Genomic DNA, 16,932 nt, shown 5'->3' with positions numbered 1-16,932 from the left:
GCACAGGAGGGTGCTGGTCACAGTGCTTCAGGAGGAACTAGTTTAGAGCCTGATGACATTTATATCTCTGACTCAAATAGTAGTACCACGGCTAGCAATTCAGATGAGGAAGGAGAATCACATATAGATAGTGTAGGAATTGTAAATTTATCACTGATAACAATTAGATCAACTAAGAATGGAGTTTCCTCAGTGAGAAGGGAACACAAAAAGTGTTCCGTACTAAATATATAAATATTTTTTATTGGGAATTTGACAATCATGACAATTGATAAATATTTTTGTTATAATTAAAAGTATCATGATTATATAATGTTAAACGTGCCAAAATCATATGTTAATACTCAATCCTAAAACTATCTCGCATATCTTTTATTATTATTATTATTATTATGATCAGGTATCATATTCATTTTTATTGTGTATTTTTTCTTGCTGAACAGAGGAAGTTCAGGGCTAAGAGAGGATGTGTAATGAATATTGTAATTTGGTATTCTCCCCCTTTTCAAGAATTTATATCATGTATATATTTTTGTATGTATTTACAGTTATAGCAATAGTGTTATCATTTACTTTGCTCTTTTTAAGGTGGATTTAACAAGTTTCATCATTCATATATATATGTTTGTCAGTTATAATTAGTCAGTCCACTGTTTTTGGGATACGATTGCTGTCAAGCAATCTGTAGACTTTTACCATTGACCCTATGATACACTCCCTCACGTCATTCGTTTTATTCTAAACATTCAGCAACATCTCAGATTCTTATGATTGTCTTGCTTTAAAAGGTAAAAACAAGCAAAACAATTGAACATAAACAACTTTCCTGTAATGTTTTACTCATAATCTTCATGTGTGATATTTTCCTTGACTTATATGCGTGTTTTTAACAATACGGAAAATCAGAATTAAACAGTATTTATATTTAGTGTTTTTATAAATTTAGAAACACGTCAGAGGGAATTCCCAAATTTTGATAACTTGCGAGAGTTCTCTGAAAGCCGATCGATAATTCTATTTCTGTCACAAGAACTGAAGTGGAGTATTTCTATATTTTACCGTTATGAAACTGATATTTGATACTGTACTCTCATAAAGAAATGGAGAACCATTCATCTTATCATTTAATAAACGTTCTTGTTCCAAATCGCAAGTCGCGGTTTGTTTATGTATTAATACCCATGCGTGGTCTCACAAATTAGAGACAAAAAGAATTGTAGAGACAAAAAGCGTCAAGAAGCGACAAGAAGAATAATATTAGCAACAAGAAACTATTTAGCGACAAGAAAACATTTTTTTATTTATATTTATACTTATTCGAAATAAATATTAAAAAGATATGCAAAAGAAAACAATTTCAACGACAGGAAAATTAATTTTGATAGGGAAAAAAATTAAACTTGTAAATCTAATTCAGTTGCTACATTTATTTACATGATATTTTATATAAGGTATCACAGGAAGTATTACCTTTACCCTGTCGTTTTATGGTATTACTTTTACTTGTGTTTTAGAACAATAATATATTTTGATTTTTATTTGTATTTGAAACTATTTTTGTACAATATATAATTAACTTGCAAAATGCATTATTTGTGCATAATTGTCCAGAAAATACATACACAAATTGTGAAATACAAATTAAGAACTGAAATCAAACAAGAGGAAAACATAACTAAACCGTGAATATTTTTCATCATTTTATTTAGTGTATTGTCTCATTTAACGATATTTATCATGTTTATGCATATAGATTGAAGATTAAAGGAAACTGATGACAATCTTGAGTTTTCAACAGTCAGGTGTCCACTATTCGGTACAATAATTGTATATTCTGGTGCATGTAATAGATGAAGGTGATGTTATTGTAGCAATTAAACAAAGGACACGCACCTAGTTAATCTCATTTGATGCTCTGAATTGTGTATTACCTTAGAGTGAAGCCACAGCTAATGTTGGTCCTATCAGGAAAAATTAATTGTACAGTTAGGAAGGAAATAATATTTCATGTTTTTTTTTTATTAAATCCTTCAAAAGGAAGGTGACAAATCTTTCTTTTTATTTTCATTTTATAGCGTTTACATTTCCTTTGCTCTTACACATGTTTAATTTCTTCATATAAAAAGTACACAATCTCTTCCTCGAAATTTTTTTATTTTTTCATCTTTCAATATAATCCTAAAAAAATATTTTGATGTATGTGATAACAAAATGTATTCTTGTCGCTAAATAGCTTCTTGTTGCTTTTTGTCACTAATTTTTTTTCTTCTTGTCGCTTCTTGACGATTTTTGTCGCTAATTAGTGAGACCCCACTTGCGTGTAGTTTTCCTGATTTCAAGGGGTATCAGATTGAGTGATTCCCCGCTTCATTGATTAATTTGAAACTCATGGGATTCTTTCTATGTCTGTCTGCATATGGAGGGCTATTGTTGTTGCACAATTTTAAATCATATGCATAATTTAAATTAAAATAAATGTTTCATCGTAAAAATTTCCTATAACACCCCTTCAGCAGAAATGGAATCTTCCATATTATCGTTTCGAGTTGTCTCCCTTTTCGAAGTATTGGTCAAGAAGAATTAACTCGTTAATGCCGATAAACGTCGTATTATATTAAGAACGATCTCAATGTAAACAGTGGAGTGTGTACGGAAAGGAGTCATGCCATCTGACCCAAAGGAACTTCAAAAACTAAAGAGTAAGAAATGGGGTTCCTCCTAAACTGGTCCGCCGTTCTATATATAGCTTCGCACCGAAGGTCAGTGTAACGATAAGTGAACACAACAGGGGTCCAGTTTAGGGTTCCTCCTAGAATTACGGTGATAAGATACGGAAGCAAGTTAACTCGTACCGCGGCATTGGAACCAAAAAAGTTAACTTGTACTACTGGGAAGTCGTACCATTCAGAAAAATATATTAAAAAATATGTTTTATGGGTTTCTGTTTGTAAACTTAATAGAAATAAAGTTGAATTACTTGAATTTTACACAGGAGTCAAATGAAAACTTAGACAAAAATAAAGAATGTGTTAAAGCACTAATGTTTTAACTGATCTTTCAAACTAGAACATAGGCGGATCCAGGTCCCCCCCCCCCCTTTTCGTGAAAAAAAATTGGTTGATTATAAAGGGAATCATTGAAGCATGACTGGAGCGCGCTCCCTCTTAGGTCAGTCAGCGGGCTCCCCCATAGGAAAAGTTCTGGATCCGCCACTTTAGAACTTAATCCAGAGGAAAGTTAAAACATTGCTTTAACTGTACTTTATTAAAATTGAACATGTTGAATATATATATATCCAATTTAAGTTAATTAAAGCTGTAATCCATGATCACAAATTGAATGCTATGTTTACAATTGTTGAAAGCCATGTGCTTTTTTTGCGGGGAAAATGCGGACCCCCTTAACAGGAATCAGTTACATTTCATTGTTATTTATAGACAGTAAAAATAATTTTGGCAATCATTTTGACTAACTGCTAAGATTTAATAATTCATGAAAAATTTTCTTCGGGTGAAACTGTTAATACTTTAATTATCTACATCTGCCACAGTATTTTCTATCCAATATACAAGGAACATTAGCTACAAATTGGTCATTGTACTTTCAAATTATATACATTTTACAGACTTAAGAGGTATTGGGTGAAAGTAACGTATATTATGTATATTCATCATTTAACACCATTTGAATGCATTTAAATAAGTTGGTACGAGTTAGCAATGGTACGAGTTTGCATTGGTACAAGGTTTTTTTAGTGGTACGAGTTTACAATGGTACAGGATAACTATAATTCGATAAAACACAATAAGTACATGGCTCATACACTTGTAACGGGGATTGGCTATTCTTTAAGTTGAGTGACTATTCAGATTGTTACATTTTGCATGTGCAGTTGAATTAGTTTAGAGATTAATACTATCCAGCTGTACCAGGGTTACTGGCCAAAAATGCTTGAGACTGCCGCATGTTCATATTATTTTGCGGCAGTATTCTTGGATCTATTTTTTTCCTCTTTGATCTTTTCAATTTTGGCCAAATCTAATGCATTTGTTTAATGAAAATTTGGCAGAACTGCTATACATGTGTCAATGAAAACTATGGCAATCGTATCCCTCAGAGCATTCTGCTCTTTGATTAAAGGTTGTTCTTTGTTTCATAATTGTTATTTTACTATTTATGACAGGCATATCCTGTTTGGTTGACCTAGATTGCAGAGCCCTACCAGCCCTACCACTGGAGCTGTAGTGCCCTACCAGTTGCCCTACCAGGTTATGTGTCACTTTTTCATTGGTTAAGAGAGTTAGGTGTTTTATGATTATTCAGGTTAATTGGGGGAGTATAAATAGGGGGTTAGGCATTATTTTAGCCAGTAGTTAGAAGACAAGAGTTTAGTAGTCTGCAGGGTGAATTTATTGTAATACCATCCGTTTACTATGCATTGTCAAATTGCGTATATTCCACATGTCTTTTTAATACAAGTTGAACTTATCATTGACTTCGAGTTTCTTTTAGTTATACACTACTCAAGGATCCATTTATGATTTATGTGACCAGGAACATTCTCAGTACCTTAACAATGCTTATGCAAGGGAAAAGTTGAAGAGACAAATCCAAAATAAACTGATGATTGAACATTTGAAAACTTTGAAATAAGCTATCATTGCATATTTTGGCTTTAACATTGATTCACTGATAGGGTCTTTGCATCGGAACTAAACACATTTATTTCTAAAAAAAAACAGTTGTTGGCATGACACGGGTTATGTTCTTCTCATATATTTTATGATAGTATGATACTAAACCCCTAACGGGAGGGATTGTACCTGATATTCATATGATGAAGACATAATCTTTCAATCAGTTTAATTGAGGTCTGGAGCTGGCATGTCAGTTAACTGCTAGTAGTCTGTTGTTATTTATGTATTATTGTCATTTTATTTATTTTCTTTTGTTACATCTTTTGACATCAGACTCGGACTTCTCTTGAACTGAATTTTAATGTGCGTATTGTTATTCTTTTACTTTTCTACATTGGCTAGAGGTATAGGGGGAGGGTTGAGATCTCATAAACATGTTTAACCCCGCCGCAATTTTGCGCCTGTCCCAAGTCAGGAGCCTCTGGCCTTTGTTAGTCTTGTATGATTTTAAATTTTAGTTTCTTGTGTATAATTCGGAGTTTAGTATGACGTCCATTATCACTGTACTATTATGCATAGTTTAGGGGCCAGCTGAAGGACACCTACGGGTGCGGGAATTCTCGCTACATTGAAGACCCATTGGTTGCCTTCGGCTGTTGTTTGCTCTATGGTCGGGTGGTTGTCGCTTTGACATATTCACCATTTCCTTTCTCAATTTTATCACTTTATGCTCTTCAACTTTTTACCTGTTTGGCTTTATGAATATTTTGATATGAGCGCAACTGATGAGTCTGTGTAGACGAAACGTGCGTCTGGCGTGCTAAATTACAATCCTGGTACCTTTGATAACTATTTATACATCTAATGATATGGTTTTAATGGACACCTGTGAATTAACCATCATGTTAAAAATGAAACTTTTTCATGTATTATTTTGTACATAATGTAGTCTTATTCATACCATAAACTCAACTAGTCTTATTCATACCATAAACTCAACATGAATGACTGTTAAGGGATGTTTGATAAGAACATGCATACGACCATAAAAAGGCACTTTAAAATCACACATATATGATTTGGTATCAAATGCATTGAACGTGTAATTAATTTGCCATGATGGCCATTACAGCAATTTAAAACTGCCTTCCTTGTATATGCCATGTATATTTTAATGGATTTGAATTTAGATTTTTGATTGAACAGCTCAATACTTTTTGTATATATAGGACAAATATGTACATCAAAGCAGATATTGTACACCACTTTATTATAAATATCAGGGTGTCCAAATGTTATGCCATTAGTGCAAGTTGGGATATAACTGATCCAAATTCATTTTCGAAATGTTCACTAAAGGTCATACCAAGAAATGGTCAAAGAAAGACAACTCTCCAAGAAATCTTGGATACTTCCAATCAGGCAAACCCAGTGGAAGAAGCAGAAGCCAGACGTCAATGCAGATCCCTGAATCAGCTAGTGAAAGTACTTCCTATGTGCGGCAAACTTATAATCCTTCTGACTGCAAAATGGAGACGACTGGTAAGATCTGTACACTTCGACCGCTTGATAATACTGACCTTAAAAGAGAAGAAAACAAAGAATTACATTGTGGTATGAGATGGATAGACAGTCAACTGACACTCGGCTTGTTTAACACTACTAATAAACACACAGTGGACTCACCATCCTGTCCTAAGTTTATTGCTGACTATAATGAACAGAAAAAGTAGGGAACTTGCTGGCAGTTGACCTTAAAATGCATAGCCTGTGGTTTTATTGGAGACAGAATAAAGATGTACAAGGAAATAGCTAATGCCAAACCAGGACCCAACTCAGGACAGAACTGCCCAATTGGAAATACAACAGTGCATCAACTACTTGCAGGAATGGACACACCGACACCATGTAGAAGCAGTATGCAACGCACATCCAGCAGAGTAGCAGCTGAAATGGTCAAACTGAACAAAACAGACAGTGCACAGAAACTGGAACTTGTAAAAGAAGTGAACAGGAGGCGAGGTGTCCAAGAAAATGAGATTAACATAACTGTGGATGCACGATACCACAGCAACACAATAGTTAGTAAAAAGAAGCCTGGTCAGAATGCGACTCAAGTTTTTGCACTGGGAATAGAAACAATAACAGATAGAATGTTTATTGTAGCTGATGTTGTACAGAATAAGATGTGTTGGAAAGGAGCTTGGCTAAGAGGGAAAGGCTTCCCAATAGAATGTCCTGGTCATGAAGAATGTACAGCAAATTTATACAGAGCTGCTGCCCTGTCAGAGTACGAGCTTGGAAAAGAGATGGGAAACCAGATAGGACTCCAGAAATGTCTGGTACGGTGTGAACACAGATGGAAATGGACGTTCAGCTAAAGGTATTGAAGAAGCCCTTACAGCTGTGGAAGTAGAAAGACTGGCAGACCATGAACAATTGGCACTCTCAATTCAGGGCCTCTTTGCGAGCTCAATACAGCCCGGGAATGTTCCATGGTAAAACCAAAGAGGAAAATAAACATCTTAAGACGGTGTTTAGCAAAGATCTAAAGTGCAGATGCTCCATGATATTAAAGAAACTGATGTAGAAATATGACAAAAACATTAATGAAATAAGCAAAGACTTACCAAAAGTGATCGATGCTACCCTCCGTTGCTATGATGGTGATTGCACCCAGTGTCCTGAATATTCCATTGTCTGCAAATGTGATGATTCACTCAACTGGTGGAGTCGTTCACACTACTTGTCAACATACCAGATCACTGCCCTGCAAATGGATAAAACAGACAAATATATACAGAGGACAGTACGTACTAGGGAAGTTAAAATCAGTTTGTGGATTTTGTTGGCATATCAATCTAAAAGGCATACAAGTATACAAAAAAAAATGCCAGGCAAATACTGAATCTTATAATAAAAATAATTATAAATTCTTCATTTAAAGAGGAAAACCCAGTTTGTAACAAAAACTAATTTCCCCTGAGGCCCTATAGTAGAAAACTAAACATCCAGTAAATTATTGTAACTTTAAAAAATGACGGATTATAATTTTCTATTGAATATAAACAAATGAATCGGCGATAACCAGATGGATGAACTCATCATGACAGTCCATGAAATCCAAAATCTGGTCAGGATATTTTTTTAAAACTTTATACATTCAGACAGCACATGTATTCGAAGTTTTTAATTTAAACATACTGTACATACCAATGGTGAAGATGCTGAACTCCCAGCATCTACTGATTGTCCAAGTGACTGTATGACATCTCCTGAAGTCGTTATTGCCTGCATATCTTTTTGTGTAGCTGGTATAGGAACAACCTGTACTGCATGAACTTCTTCAGTGAAACTGGCAGCAATTTGTCTTGCCTTCATGGAATAGGGTTAATTTTAATCGTCATGAAGGTACCCCCATTATGACCCTCATGTCGACTCAAAAATTTAGGTGGATTCTGCTTTAATTTAGCAGGATTCCAGGTGGAATGGTAATGTTGATGGATCATAACTTCAGATATAATTTATAAACTAGATACCCTTAAGAACATTCATTTAAAGTTTAAAGGTATCTACTCCAGTAGTTTCAGATCAGGACAAGATTTTCGAAATAGTTTACGCCAATGACAGGCAACTGAAGACGCTAAGTGATGGCATATCAGGTCACACTGGGCCCTTCTGATCAGGTGAGTTTAAAATCAGACTATAGTATTCAGACTTACTTTCTCCATTTGATGTCTGTCCTGCACTATCCTTCCTTCAGGCGTGTCTCGGACACAAAATCATTATCATGGTGTTGTCCGGGACAAGCGCGAAATAGTCAGCATCAACTCCAATACCATCTTCTTCTAATACAACTGATATTATTTCGTCCACTTTAAATTTTACACGGCCTACAAAGTCAAATATTAGTGTTTACTCACTTAGGTCCCACTATACTATATATAATATTAGTTACATGGTGTGTTAGTGACTTAATATGAGATGTATGGGTTCCGTAAATTCCATATGGCGCGAGAGCAAATCTCGTTTTTGGTAACTAGCATACCATGTAGCGAATTTATCTTACAGACTATGTACCCATGTGATATTTTGACTAGCGGCCTAACAAAATGATTATAAACGCAGTGTTATTCAACCGTGTATTTGCATCGTGTAATATACAGATTATGACATGGCGTTGTCAGTTTATTTTAGATTTATGAGTTTGACTGTCCCTTTGGTATCTTTCTTCCTTCTTTAATCTACTTTATGAGTGGGTATAATTCATTAAATGGATAACAATCACCAAAACAGGATGTTCACAGATATTATTGATTGATTGTTAGTTGCTTAACGTCCAGTGGCAAATATTCACAGATATTAGAAAGGATTATTAAAGTACCTGAAAATTTTGAAGTCTTAGCAAACAGGGTTGCCTTCATATAAATTGGAAATAACAATGGAAAACTGTATCATGAATACGTTTTGAGCTCGCTCATTTAAAGGTTGATAGCCTACTATCCTAATTTAATTTTCAAAATGTGTTATGATCCCCAAGGGTGACTGGAGTATAGAAATATGGTCACTTGGTGTTCTCCCGACAAGCAGTAAAACGTTTGCCGAAGTGGGGCACGTCACGTCCGGTCAGAAAGGGGACGTTAAATTCGATGCCTCGTGTAAAGAGAGTGCCACGCTCTTTGCACGTTAAGAACCCTTGCAACAACTCTTTGAGGGGTCCGTAGGTGGCCTGTTGCAAGGCAAAATTTCTGTTCCTAACAAATATATCCTCCTTTCCCGGTGGCAGTCCAAATTTCTCCGACCATCAGAATTTGAACTTTTGTTCGGAAATTCGCTTATATCCCTGACCAGAGTCCGTCTTGAGTTTGCACAGAGATTTAAATTAAATTAAATATTTTAATGTGTAAATGGAAGTACTTTGCAAAGAACAGCATGAAATAATTGCATTAAATTTGAATTGTTGAAATGATGGATTTTGTTATATTTATGTTTGCAGTGTAAAATGAAAACGTATGCAATTGCAATATATTGATTGATTTGTGCGAAGTTAGAAAGATGATGTGAAATAAAAGTTATTTATATGTTCGAAGTGACATTTATTTTTTTAAACCAGTTGTTGGTCCAGCAAGAAGACATGAAATGAAAAATTAACAAATCTACAACAGTTTATTTCTCTTTTTAAAATAACGGCCAGGATACTTGTAACATCATCCCTTCAGAGAGATGTTATTGTAAAAAATTCCATAGATGCCTGTTACTGTGAAAGTACTTTAATTCGTGGGTATCAATTTTCGTTGTTTGAGCAATATTTACATGTTCGTGGGTTTTTAAATTCGTGGATTTTAGTTTTCTTTAAAAAAAATATATGAAAAAGTAGGTTACAAATAGTCTGGATTGAAAGAAATTGCAAAGTAAACATTGACCGTGTAAATCGTAGTGATAACACTAATTAACCCATGATAAAGTGATCACCGGATTGAGGACCATCAAAGGTGTTAATGAGATCATAAACATGTCACCTTAAGAAAACAGTAACATAAACAAATGCAATAAATGTCAATTGAATTGTCAAATATTTCTTATCAAAATCAAGCCCAGCATGAAAGTATTATTTCCCATATGAACGAGAACAATGAGGATATAAAATGAATACTTTATCATACTAGCATATCAATACCGGAAATCTGACTTTTATCGATCAAAATATTTTTATGAGAATTTAAAGATCCAAAGTTGTGCAGTTTGGGTTCTTAGAGATTAAATGGGTATAATCTTGCATGCGGTTGTAATTCTGTGACTGCCATTAAAGTATTTTCAGATTTGGCGTTATTCAATATATTCCCTAGATCATATCAGTATTCAAACCTCCCGATGGGGATTGTCCGTGTCTTGATTTGGACAATGGTTGTTTTTATTTCGTTGGACACTTGAATTCGTGGATAAAGTCATCCACGAAAACCACGAAAATTGGTACCCCACGAATAAAAGTACTTTCACAGTAGTTTATTAATTGAAGTGATCGTGTGACCTTGATCTTACACTTTACAAATAGAATTATATGTTGTTATGATTAACTATCTTGTCATAAGGAACCCTTATGATCAAGACAAATACAATATTTCTGACATTTTCACCTTGATGAATAAGTTAAATATCTTACACGGATTCACTTCCTTTCATTATTTCCTGATGGAAGTAGCGATCAATAGAATATTGTATTGATTCATTAGGCCTAGCATCAACTATAAGTATGGACAGCGGTTCGTTAGGTCCAGTGCCTTCCTGCAAGAAACAATTAATTCTTCTTAAACGAATAACCTCAAGGGTATAGAAATATGGTCACTTGGTCTTCTCCCGACCGGCAGTAAAACGCTTGCCGAAGTGGGGCGTCCGTTTGGCCGTGCGGGATGCATCAAGTTCGCAGTCACGTCCGGTCAGAAGGGGGAAGTTAAATCCAATGCCTCGTGTAAAGAGAGTGCAACGCTCTTAGCACGTTAAGAACCCTTGCAACAACTCTTTGAGGGGTCCGTAGGTGGCATGTTGCAAGGCAAAATTTCTGTTCCTATCCAATATACCCTCATTTTCCAGTGGCAGTCCAAATTTCTCCGACCATCATCCCAGATGGCCTCTATTGTATAAACCTACCTTTTGTATTTATTGTGAACTTGATTTCGTCCTGAGTATGCATGAAATATTTGCCACTGGACGTTAAGCAACCATCAATCAATCAATCCTCAATTTCTGGTTGTACGAAATCACCAGCCTCTGACATGGTTCACGCTTGCTCTTCATTTTCAATTGAGACCAATTCATCGGCGGAGGCTGTCGGAATTGCTATTGCGCTATACACTTGTGCTGTGGTACTACAGTGGGCCTTTGATTTTTCTGATGGTTGATCAAATGTAGGCGCTTCATCTTTGTTTTCCGATGCTTCACCTGGGAGATACGGTAACAATACCAGGCTGAAGTTTGGGAAAAAATATATCTTTAATTTTTTTTATTCCACTGGAGGCAAAATTTGTATCATATAATGCATGTCCCTTGAACTTAAATTTACTATTGCCGAATATATTTTCTTCTTAAAAGTCCCCTTTCGTGACCGATTTTTGGATTTTCTGTAATTCAGTCCTGGAAATTAAAAGTTCTTTATAATATTTGGACATTTGTATACGCCTAAAACATGTAGTGTCCGAACAAGAACATTTAAAAAAAGTCTGTATCATATTTTTCGTCTAGTGACGTTAACCAGTATTTTCCTATTGCATTCCATTATTGTGTTTTTGAGTTGACAATACTGTACATACTTTTCACTTGTTAAAATATTGAACGCTTCACGAATTTGCGTGTCATTCCATTTTTAACTTGATCTGCAGTTCAAACATCTTCCAAGTTCTCCATACACCATCAAATTTGGCGTAGAGGATCGCACCCCCAAAATGCGCTAACAAAATTGTAGATGTAATTTTTCAGTATTATTTTTATTTTCAAACGCCCATATTTCCGAAGAATAGGTCAAAATAGGAACCACCTCTGCATCATATAATTGTAACTGTAAATCAATCGGGAGTGAGATATTTTGTATCTTCTTGATAAAGGCATAAAGTGCTTTTTGAGCTTGGTCTACTAGTTAATTCGAGCTTGAAAGAAGTTTCCATTATAATTAAACAGCAGACCAAGATAAACATATGAATCTTTAATTTCATTACATAGTTGAAAAGTAACATTCTTATTAAACTTTCTCTTTGAAAAAATTACAATCTTAGTTTTTGATACATTCACAGTGAGAGTTTCCACTCAAAACAATATTGCTCCAAAACATTCAGAGCCTTCTGCAACCCTTCTGCCGACTCCGCAAAAATACATAGCTTGATATATAAACCAAGATTCTTTGTAAATTTTTCATTCATAAATGTTGGACCTTCCACAGAGTTTTCATCCAGATATTCCTCCAAGTCATTCTGGTATAAGGCAAAGATAAAAGGTGACATTTTTTTCTCCCTGTCTTACACCTACCTCACACGGGAAGAAATCTGTTCTTAGTTCTCCATATTTAACACAAGACTTAATATCCGTAAACATGCTCAATATAACTTTAAACATTTTCCAACCAATGGTATTTAATAATGTTTGCCATAGTCCCACCCTCCACACTGTGTTAAAAGCTTTTTTAAAATATACAAACGCGCAAAGTAGTTTCTTTCCCGAACTCAAATATAGTGAAATTAAAGCATGCATGATAAACATACTATCTTGGACAGAATACCCCTTACGAAAACCACCTGGGCATCAGTTATATTTCCGATCTCGTCTGATAGAGCATTAAGTCTTGAATTAAGTATAGAGGTGAACACTTTTCCTAAATTACAAAACTGCGTCATATAGTCAACCTAATACCTCAGTCAAATTGACACCCGAACCAGTCAAACTGACATCCCAACCATTCACTCTGACACCCAACCAGTCAACCTGACACCCCAACTAGTCAACCTAACACCACAAACAGTCAAATCTTTGTTCAATTAATAGTTCATTTCTGTTTTTTCAGCTTTCTACATTCTGTTGTCAAATTTGTTTCTGTTTCTTGACACAATTTATTGGTCTTGTTATATTGTGAATTATGTGTGGCCATATACATCACAACTCTCATTTCCTTGACCAGTACGCGTAGAAGATATTGTGGACCCAATCTGAAAAGAAACTTCTTTCAGAAATTTTTTTATTTGAAGATTAAACATTTCCTTTTCAAGATAACACTTAAGTCCACTATTTTCTTTTTATAAGTCTGTATTAACAATAATTTTTCAAAGTATTCAAGAATGAAGGAATTGATAACACAAAAATTGTTTAAAAGGAACAAAATACAAATGGAACAGCTATTGAATAATTTAAATCTTAATTAGCAGTAGTGCTAAAGCAAATATAATTACCAAAACAGACTGTTTCAACTGGATTTATAAAACAATTCAATCAGATTATTCTGAAACGTTTTAACTGTACATTTTAATTTTTTTCTTTCTAATTGCACTTTCTTCATTCCCAGTATCATCTCTGTGCCTCGATTAGTGTATGGATGTCTACCAAGATTTAAAATTGTACAAGATCTGGATAATTTCGTTGTAATTGCCAATTTTAAAAGTAAATATCTTGTGAATTAAAAAAATAACAAATGTTTTTATTCCAAATTTTGTGATAAGTTATCAATCTCGATAATATGTACTTGCTATCTTAAACTTTAAACATTATTCAAATGAAAGTTTAGCCTGTAATCAAAATGATTAATCTCGCATTTTTTGTAAAAAAAAAATCCAAAAATCATTATTGTGGAATGTACTAATTTCAGATTTTGCTGTACTTTTTTTTTTAATTTTTAATCCCCAAGGGTTACTGGAGAAACGAAATATGGTCACTTGATCTTCTCCCGACCGGCAGTAAATCGTTTGTCGAAGTGGGGCGTCCGTTTGGCTGTGCGGGATGTATCAAGTTCGCAGTCACGTCTGGTCAGAATAGGGACGTTACATCCGATGCCTTTTGTAAAGAGAGTGTCACACTCTTTGAACGTTAAGAACCCTTGAATCGACTCTTTGAGGGGTCCGTAGGTGGCCTGTTTCAAGGCAAAATGTCTGTGCTTATTCCAGATACCCTCATTTTCCAGTGGCAGTCCAAATTTCGCCGACCATTATTTCAGATGGCCTCTTTTATGTCAAGACCTACCTATTATATTTATTGTTAACTTGTTCTCGTCCTGAATTTGCATGAAATAACTGCAACTGGACGTTAAGCAACCAACAATATAATTTTTTCAGTTAAATTATAATATTACCGGGGAATCGTCCTTAATGCTCTTCAACTTTGTATTGTTTGGCTTTTTAACTATTTTGATCTGAGCGTCACTGATGAGTCTTATGTAGACGAAACGCGCGTCTGGCGTATAAAATTATAATCCTGGTACTTATGATAACTATTATTTCAAGATCGACGAAAGAAGAAAACTTATTATGACACTAATGTTTTTTATTTGAAATAGTTTATGTGCAATGCATTACAGATCACAGTCCTTCGGCCGCTTTGTATCTGGATATATGTTGTAACATTTTATGTGTAAATGAAGCAACATTGTCTTTACAGAGAATGAACAGGACAAGACTGCACTAGATGATGCTGGTGAACCGTTAGAACATTTGGAAAGTAACACTGATGGTGAGTTCAATATTATCCCTTTCCTCCATGGACATTTTTTTTACACACTTGATTCGCATAGGATTTTTTCATTAAAAAAATCATCAGGTTTAAAGTATCAATGCATTGGGAAATCGAATATTTCATCAATGAAATTACAGTCAAGATATTCTCATAAATATCCTTTTCATATTGGATACAAATTTTGGTAATGTCCACTTATCTGTTACAGTACTTCATCATGTATATGTAATTTAATCATACTGTTATTGTGGTTTATTTCTTTACATCATTAGTATGTCTGGGAGAGACGAGATACGGAAAAAAATGAATGCAGCAGATTTGTCTAGGTGTGAGGAACAGAGCCAGATGGCAGAAAAATTTGTTCTAAATCTTCTATGGTATGGTCATGGCAAAAACAAATATCAATGACAGACCAGTAACCGTTGGCGTTAATGATAACAACCTGAGCACTGCATACGCAGCCATGAGAAACAACGATCTCGGTCCAAGGCCAAGCACTAGTTCAGGAGCTGAATCTACATGTAGCCAGACTTTTTCACTGAATGGTGGGTATCGTTTCCCTATTTCAGAATTTAGGGTACCATCAGAATGCATCTCACATGTTGACACTGTTTCTGGTGTTATAAAGAAACGTATTTGGGAGGGAAAAGATGTTAATTTAACGGCCCTGTTAATTCCGAAACATGAAGCAGACAAGAACATTGTTCAACAACAAGGGTCTATTACAGTCAACTAGTCCAACCACGAAGACACAAGACTTCTCAAATCTTTGACCATTAGTGAATTCATAACTGCCTTTGGAAAATACAAAAGAGTGATGTGTTCAAAATTTACTAATAGGAGAATTGAGTTGGACAGATATGAAGCCAACATTATTGATATATACAATGTATATGGGGCTATATTTTATGACTATCATTGTCAGTTTTCAGCCATGGCAGCAGCAGCATTGAGAGACTGCAACATTAAAGTTGATTGGTCAATCAAAGATACAACTATGCTCAATATGATTGCGGGGAATGCCAAGGTCAATTCATGCTCTAATTGCTCATCTACCATGCATTTATCATCATTTTGTCCACAACTTCAAAATACAGGAACAAACAAAGTGGCCAACACAGCTAATTATTTTAAGAGTTCAAATTTTGCTGTTAAGGATATACCGTTATGGTAGGAAAAGAGTTACTCACAATGAAACTGAAATCTGTAATAACTTCAATGATAGGAGGTGTAATAGGCAACCTTGTCAATATGCACATATTTGTTCTTCTAATAACCATGCAGCATTCAGGTGTTCAGGAAAGAAAAATTTAAAACAAAACAACACAGACAATATAAATAAATGACTAGATTTTAACCAGAGAGAAAAAGTTGATACTCCAATAAATGTAGATGAGTTAAAGCAACAGTTACATTATCATCCGGATAAACAATTTGTAAACTATTTATGCAATGGCCTTGCTTTTGGTTTCGATACCTTAATTTCTAATACAGATGTTCCTACTAAAGAATGTCGAAATCTAAGATCAGCTATTACTCTACCAGATATTGTTGATAAACTTATTGAAAGTGAAGTTAAATATATATTAGTTTGTCTTTCTTTTCTCTTCGTTGTAATCATTGATGTAATTGTAATCAAATAATTGTAATCATTTGTACCAAATTTAACTTGTGAGTTATTCTGTCTGTAATGGGCGTCTCTAATTGACAATAAAATATATCTGATTTTATTTATTGAGGTAAGCTAAATGTATCCATATTAACGTATTTAGGACAGAAAGTTACAGACAAAAAGTCACGGACTGTCCGTTTACCCATTCAAAGTCCCTGCCCTCACTACCACAATACTAGCAGCGACAAAATCATTTTTATTTACAATAATACAGATAAATTTAAATAGATATATTAAAACATCCACTTACTCATGTGTCAATTCTGTAAAGGGTAATTAAATTAAATGCGGGGGTTTACAATTGTTAGTAATGACACTAAAAATAGTTTAAACCTAAGTACTTGCAATGACAAAATAATTTTCTGTCACCTGTGTGACGTATTCCTCTGTAGGAAAAATATTCACATTCTGTGCCTTCACGTT

Source organism: Mytilus edulis, chromosome 11 (genome assembly GCF_963676685.1).
Source record: "Mytilus edulis chromosome 11, xbMytEdul2.2, whole genome shotgun sequence".
In the NCBI taxonomy this organism is placed as follows: domain Eukaryota; kingdom Metazoa; phylum Mollusca; class Bivalvia; order Mytilida; family Mytilidae; genus Mytilus; species Mytilus edulis.
Note: the sequence above shows the minus strand (reverse complement) of the source record.